Source organism: Rattus norvegicus, chromosome Y, assembly GCF_036323735.1.
Source record: "Rattus norvegicus strain BN/NHsdMcwi chromosome Y, GRCr8, whole genome shotgun sequence".
Classification (NCBI taxonomy): domain Eukaryota; kingdom Metazoa; phylum Chordata; class Mammalia; order Rodentia; family Muridae; genus Rattus; species Rattus norvegicus.
The window spans coordinates 57,086,860-57,095,282 of NC_086040.1; the positions used below are offsets into that span (position 1 = coordinate 57,086,860).

An 8,423-nucleotide genomic window follows, 5' to 3' on the forward strand; every position below is an offset into this window, starting at 1 on the left:
AATGGTAATAGCGGTATAATAATGGAAAGACTGAGATCGTGAAGTTTCAACTAGGAGCACTTCTCTCTCCCAGATATCAGTGTCAAACACAAACTGCACAGTAGATATCTAAAGCATGGAGGAGTTTACTCTGAGTTAGGGACACAATACGTGTCCTTCCTTTCTTCCTTAGGTCCCTTTTCTTCTGGTCAAAAAGAGTAAAGGCCACGTGCTCTCAGGAAACAACTGTGCCCTTCCCATCACTTGGCTTTTGGAATAAAGAAATGCATGATATAAACTCTCTGACTTCCAGGAACCATAAGAACAGAGAAGTCCAGATGCTTCTGAGAGGTCCCCAGCTCGTGATTCCCTTATGTGGAAGGCTCAGATCAATGCTATCTGTTTAGCAATATCACTCAACCCCTACCAAGGAGTCACTGAGCTTTCACAAGCACACATATATCTACCTTTTTTTAGACAAAGACAGAAGGCAGCTTCCTTCTCCCCATTTATGATATCTGCATCCTCTTTGTTTTTGCTCCCTAATTGCTATTTTCTCTGAATTAGATGCCAATTACTAAACCCTAGAGGTACTGAAGGAATATCTGTGAGGCAGTTGCAGTCAGGACAACACTTGTGACATCACAGAAGAAGCCAGGGCTCTCCAGGTTACAAGAGATTTTTCAGGCAGGGCCTAATGATGATGTCACTGAGAACTGCCATGGCCTACCTGCTGAACAGCTTTCCTTACATTGACCAGACTTGATGGTGCCCTTTTCCAGGTATGTCTTCTGTGACACACTGGAAACCTTTATGTACTCCATCTCTCTAAAGCTGGAGACTCCTCTTTGATTATTAGTGGTTACATGCTCTGAATTTAAAAAGTTAGTGAAGGGCTTGGAATGGGTACAACAGATCTTGTAACATGGAGTGGAGGAAATTCTTCTGGATAATAATTTTATTCCCAAGTACACTTCATGAAATACAGTTCAATTTTGTAGGTTTTCTTTGTTTCCCAAAGGCAAGTATTTTCCCTACAGACCGTCAATTGAATGAATATTGTATTTCACTTTCTTATTGCACATTCCTCGATATGGGACTTTATAAATATTGCTGAATGTGTACTCAAAAATTCTGTTTTCCAATACCATTTTCTGCAATGATTTTGGCCACAAATGTGGCCCAGCTATAGAATGAGTATAACAATGTAAATATGGTGTACCTACTTGAAGTGATAAACTCCCCAATCCTTATTTCATCCCAAAATTACTAGACATCAGCAAGCAAAGGACAACATGGACAATGGAATTCACTGTTTCTCTAGTCCCATTTGATATCAGTTCTGCATTATCTACCTTATTGTGTTCCCAGACTTGAGGTTTTTAGATGTTTTAACTTGATTCTTTCTTCAGGCCAAACATAAGATTCAGGAGGATGTGCAGGATGAGGAATGGCTTGAGGTCTACTGATACCTCTGCTTCATTAGGTTCATAAGAACTGGAGAGAATCTATTTGGCACTGTCAATTGTGGATTCTACTTCCTTGACCTTGTTTCCCAGAATCCTTGTTAAAATTCCATCTAAGTTCATAGCTATAGAATATATATATATATGTATATATATATATATATATATATATATATATGATAGATAGATAGATATACATATAGAAATAGATAGATAGATCAGCCACCACAACTAGATAAGATTGATGAATTTTAGAATTGCGTGATTAGAAGAAACAGATATAGGTATTTACTGAGAGGCAGAGCTAGAGAATGTCAAATACAATACTTGCCTTATCTTTCTTCCTTAGGACCTTTTCCTTCTTGGTAAAACGGTAAAAGCTATGAGCTCTCAGGAAAAATTATAGTGCCGTTCCCAACACCTGGCATTTGGGATAAAGAAATGAATTATATAAACTATCTGAATTCCAAGAAAAACAACAAGCAAGGAAGTCCAGATGCTTCTGAGAGGCTCCCAGCTCCTGATTCCATATGTGGAAATCTCAGATCAAGGCTATCTCTTCAGTAAACCTACTCAACCCCTACCCAAGACTCAAGGAGCTTTCCCATTGACCACGTATTTCTTCCCTTTTTATACTAAGACAGAAGACCAGCTTCCTACTCCCCATGTCTGATCACTTCATCCTCTGTGTTCTCCCTCTCAAATGGCTGTTTATAATGCATTAGAGGCCAATTAGTAAACCCTAGTGGTACTGAAGGAATATCTGAGGTGCAGTTGATGTCCGGACAACACTTGTGACATCACAGAAGAAGCTAGGGCTCTCCAGGATACAATAGATTTTTCAGGGAGGGCCTAATGTTGATGTCACTGAGAAGCACCATGGCCTACCTCTAAACAGCTTTCTTTACATTGACCAGTTTTGAGAGTGCCTTTTCCAGGTATGTCTCCTGTGACTCAGAAGACACTTTTATGTACTCCATCTCTCTGAAGCTAGAGACTTCTTTTTTCTTCATTAGTGGTTTCATGCTCTGAATGGAGAAAGTTAGTCAGAGGCTCGGCATGGGTAAAAAAGTTCAAGGAACATGGGGTGGAAGAGTTTATTCTGGAAAATAATTTTATTCCCAGGTCCATTCCTGTGACATACACTTCAATTTCCTAGGTTTTCTCTGTTTCCCAAAGGCCAGTATTTTCCCTACAGGCATTTATTTGATTGAATATTGTATTTCATTTTTGTATTGTACTTTGCTTTATAGGAGACCACATATATATATATATATATATATATATATATATATGATTACTCAAAAATTCTGTTTTGCAATTCCATTTTTTGCAATGAATTAGCAACAAAAGCTGCCCAGCTATAGAGTGAATATAACAGTGTAAATATTGTGTACCTAATTCAAATGATAAACTCCTAAATCCTTATTTTACCAAAAATTTATGAAACATCAGTAAAGCAAAGGAAATCATGGACTATAGAATGCGGATCTCTAGTCCCATTAGATATCAGTTCTATAATATCTATCATCCTGTGTTCCCTGGGCCAGACTTAAGGGTTTTGGATGTTTTACCATTATTCTTTCTTCAGGTAAAACACAAGAATCAGGAAGATGGTCAGGAAGAGGATTGACTTGTTGTCCAGAGAAACCTCAACTTCAATAGGTTCATAATAACAGGAGGGAGTCTGATAGGCATTGGCCTTTGCTTATTCTCCATTTTTTACCTAGTTGCACACAATCCATCTTAAAGTTCCACCTAACCACATAGCTGTAGGAGCCACCAAATATACACATATATAGACATAGATATAGATATAGATATAGATATAGATATAGATATAGATATAGATATAGATATAGATATAGATATAAGTAAAGATATAAAGATATAGATATAGGTAGATAGATATTGAGATAGAGATAGATAGATAGATAGATAGATAGATAGATAGATAGATAGATAGATAGATAGATAGATAGATCTGCAAGAAAACTACATGAGATTGATGATGCTAAGAAGTGGATGCTGCCAGGAAATGGATATAGATGTTTTCTGAGAGACCCAGGTAGAGCATGCCAACTACAGAAGTTAAGGTTTTTGGCAAACCAGTGGAAAGCAAATGAAAATCTTGTTAGTAAATTTGGAGAAAGGATTACCAGGACTGAATGGGCTTTCAATCCCATAAGAACAACAGTGACAACGACCCATAACTTTCTGGTACTAAACCAATATTCAAAGACTGTACATGGACAGAACTAGGGCTCCAACTGCATATGTAGCAGAGAATGGCCTTGTTGGACATCAATTGGAGGAGAAGCTGTTAGGCCTACCAAAGGTGGAACCCCAGTGTAGGGGAATGTCAGGGGGTGCTGGGATAGGGCGTAGTTGGTGAGGGGGAACACCTTTACAGAAGAACTGGTGGGGGAAGGGATAGGAGTCTTATGACTGGAAAACTGGGAAAGTGTATCATATTTGAAATGTAAACAAAAATATCCAATTTTTATAAAGGATAAATAAAAGTTTAAGAAGCTGAACAGCCAAAGAGGAATCTCAATCCCACCTGAGAGGGAGAAGAAATGAAACACAGGAGGTAAGGGTGAGGGACCTGGGTGAGAAAGGAGACAGGAAGGGAAAGAGGGGAACATGGTCAGGTATTGGTGGGGAGAAGGACTGAAGCCCTGAGTGCCAGCAGAATGAATGAAAACAGGCAACCTCAGGAGTTAAAATGTTGGAGTGGGGGGTGGCTCTAGAATATTCCAGAGACCTGAGAGGTCAGAGACTAACAGGACTCAGTTAAATGTCCGGGAGTGGGTAGAGGGAACTTGTAGAGACTACCTCCATGAGGAAGAGAGAGCATCAAGTGAGGGATAAGGTTGCCATCCACAAATCAAAACTCTGACCCATATTTGTTGCTGTCTGAAAGAACTAAAGGGACAAAACCAGAGAAGAGCCTGAGTAAAAGGAATTCCAGTGACCCGCCATATCTGGGAACCACATTAAGTAGAGGCCTCCAATTCCTGATAGTATTACTCATGCTTTGTCATGTTCACAAAACGGACCTGACATGACTGCCTTCTGACAGACCCAAGAAGCAGCTGAAAGAGTCAGATGAAGACAATTACACTCAGTCAATGAACAGAAGCTGCTAAGCCCTGTGGTCGAACTAGGGAAAAGCTGGAGGAATTTGAGGAGGGGAGCAACCCTGCAAGAGGTCCAGCAGTGCTAACTAACCTGGACCCCAGTGTTTTTTTCAGACACTGAGCCACCAATGCGGCATCATGCACCAGCTAATATGAGGCCTCTAAGGCTGGAGTGCAGAGTCTGGAAACAAGAGAAGATGCACTTAACCATCAAGAGACTGGAGTCCCCAGGGTGTGGAGAGGTCTGGGTGACTGGGGTGGAGTGGGGGACACCTTCATTCAGATGGGCATGAGGGGAGAAGGTAAGGGATGTAGAGCAGTCAGAGTATTGGCTGGGAGAGGGATGAAATCTGGACTCTAAAATTATATTAAATAAAATTAAAAAAAAGAAGATGTAAACTAAAATAAACACTTTCGGGGTTGGGGATTTAGCTCAGTGGTAGAGCACTTGCCTAGGAAGCGCAAGGCCCTAGGTTCGGTCCCCAGCTCCGAAAAAAAGAACAAAAAAAAAAAAAAATAAACACTTTCTTCCCCAACTTTCTTTTTTCCCTTTGTTCATGGTATTTCATAACAGCAATAGAAACTCTCACTAAGACACAGTATTATGGACAAAAGTGTGCAAATCCTAATTAGAGAAGGATGACATCTCTGTGCAGTCAAGCAGCATGATCTGATTCAAACTTCCTTATTCAGAAGTAGCAACAAATAAGGAATTTCTAAGACTAAGTTTATTATCATGACATAATGAACACTTTTTAATCCAACCCTTATGGGATCTGTGATATCTAGAAACAAATCAAGAGACTGGGAATATTATAAGGGATGAATCGTGTTTAAACATTCATGGAAGAAATGAAATTCATATCTATTAGATTACCACAAAGATGTTGATGCTTCTGATTGGTGCCTGCTATCCAACACAATCCATATTCTCTTTTATTCCTTCCAAAGTAATAATAGATTAATTAATAAGACTCTATATCTAGAGAGAAAGTTTGAATTTACTGTGAACTTAACTCCAAAGATTTCACTCTTTGTATGGGAGTATTTTGTTTACTACATTTATTATAAAAAGTGTTTGTGTAAGAATGTCAATTGGAATTGCTTGGAAAAGTTCCTATAGCTTCCAGATGTGGTTTTCCTTTAATGAGTTTACTGTAGTTGTGGATTCCATTTCTTTACATCATTGTTTCTTCTATATCTACTGATGGAAATGACAATAGTTAGATTAATTCTGAAACACTTGGATAAAATTTCACTTACCTAAGGAAATGATTATTGAAGAACTGCAGCAATTATCTTTCTCACTGGTGATGGACTTTCTTCATGTACATTGGTATTGGCTTTTGGAAAAAGAAAGCAAAATTAATTTTTTAATGTCTCAAGTTAGCCAAAGTACTTTAGAAAAAAGTCATTCTACTCTTATTAAAGGAGATATTTATCTAATGCAATATAAGTTTTAAAATAATTTAAAAGGATAGCTTCTGGGTTCTTTTTTAACTGTCCTACAAGAAATAAAATGCAGTTTGGTCGTTTTGCTTTTTAATGTACCAAGGAGTAGTAATGCAAGGGTATAATTCTGTGACATAGAAATATTGCATACACAGTAGCCATCCCATCAAATTACTCTTGTTACTTTTGATTTTGCATTCCCTTGCAATTCAGAATAAGTATCTTATATTTTCTGGCATTTTAGCAATTTGGTATTCTCATTTTCTCAAATAACATGCTTTTACATTTTTATCTCAAAATATTTCCAAACAATTTAGCAAAAATCAATGTACTACAGAGTTTCCTTTATGCCAGTACTTAATATCAAAATATATCTGGTAAACTTTAGCTATTGTTGCATTTCCATTCACCATGACATATCAGATTTATTCTGGCTCTTCATATTTGACAAATACACACCCACACATATGGTTGTTGCTATTCCAGAGCAGACAAAAATTTGACAATGGAAAAGGTTGCAATAAAAATTAGTCAACTAGAATTAAAGCAGTAAGTCAGGTAGAAGATTAATGCATGCTAGCTGGAAAACAGTTCTGACCAAACAAAACTTCACATGTTTGATCTTTAAAGTTTAAATAAAATATATCGTATGGCAATGTGAACCCATTATAAAATGATCATCCTTATGACATATTAGAATATCTAAAATATTTATAGTATTCTTTTCAAAGTATAAGGGCATTTTATTTTTTATAGTGAGTGTTTTCTCAGAGGCACTTGTCTCTATTCTTATTTGCTTTACGATTAGATAATGGAGAGCCAGGATTCCATTCCAGACAGTAAGAATTTAGATGCTGTATTCCACCACTATACCACAGCACTTTTAACAATTTTTAAATGAATTCATCTCCTAATATTATTATAAGTGTGAAAGTCACATACACAGACAGTACTGCTTCATGTAAGGAATTATATTCTTAGGATTTCATTCAATCAATTAATAATTTTATATTTTTCCAGGTTAAATGGATGTTTGTATGTGACTGAAAATACATGGAAGATACCTGTATCCCAACACTGACACAATATTCTCTATTGCTGTCTTATCCCATAAAAATCTTTCTGAGAGTGGTTTAAGTATGTTGGAAGATATGCCAATGATTCTTTAAGTAATAAAACCAATAAAACCAGCTGTTTATTTTTCTTTCCAATGATTCTGTGTGTTCATATAAGAAAATGGAACCATTATTTCAATGACTTTTCTTGAAAAACATGAAATGCTATAGTCTCCTGACCCTTGCCTTTCATACATAAAAAAATGCTTTAATCTTTAACTTAAACCAGCATCTAGAATCTCTCTCATTCCTTTGAGGTTAGCCTCCTGTCCTTTTCTCACTCATTTCCTTCTTTTTTAATTGGATTTTTTATGTATTTACATTTCAAATGTTATACCCTTTCCTGGCTCCCCTCTCTCCCATCCACCCTCCCCCTGCTTCTGTGAGTTTGCTACCAACCCTGCCTGACCACTCACACCTCAACACTCTGGCCTTCCCTACACCAGGGAAACCAGACTTCACAGGACCAAGTCCTTTCCTCCTATTGATGCCGGTATATGCCATCCTCTTCTATATATGAGGCTGAAGCCATGGATGCCTCCAGTGTGCTCTTTGATTGGGATTTAGTCCCTCACTTCATTCCTCATTCACTGGACAACAGCTTATTATGATTCACTGCGGTCAGTGCTGTCCTTGCAGCAGGAAATCAATGTACAGTGAGCCTGGACCTCAGGAAGCTGAATGTTCACACAAATGCATGCACACATGTAACCAGAGCTTGGTTCGCACTGAGAAAAAAAAGCATGCAATTATTTACAACATATTGTGCAATGAACACTTTCCGTGGGATTCAATGCTGTTTCCCAATACTATTGCCAATATTACTTGGTGGCCAGCTCCATGAGTGAGTGGGTCATCATTTATTTTAGATTATTTATTTAGTGTTGAAAATTGAGGGCCTCAGACAAAGTTCTTCCAGCAGATCTAATACACACTCATGGTTCTTTATTTGTTTTTTTTCCCTTTGGTTTTGTATCAAAATATATACAGCACAAAACTTAGCTCTTTACCATTTTTGGTATAGTGCTCAGCGTCACTAGTGTGTGCCTGTCACTCCCTCTCTGACCCAGATCACTTTGAATTTATGGAGGTGAGATGCCATGCATTTGACACATAGTAACCACCTTCATCTCTCTCCTCCCAGACCCCTCACCTCCTGCTTCTTACCATTGTTGATAAAAACTTTATATACACTGATATATGCAGAACCAGAAAATACCTGTCTTTTTGCTGTTAACTTTGCATCCTCATCGTCCTTCCATGCAGCA

At 37.8% G+C, this 8,423-nt stretch overlaps 1 long non-coding RNA gene across 1 annotated transcript; it reads left to right on the forward strand.

Annotated features, from left to right (window-relative positions):
* The first annotated feature begins 687 nt into the window (after positions 1–687).
* LOC134484327 (uncharacterized) lies at positions 688–7,244 on the forward strand. Its single transcript, XR_010061728.1, has 4 exons — positions 688–761; positions 1,795–2,383; positions 3,957–4,038; positions 7,061–7,244. It is a non-coding gene; the product is annotated as an uncharacterized LOC134484327 (long non-coding RNA).
* The last annotated feature ends 1,179 nt before the right edge of the window (positions 7,245–8,423 follow it).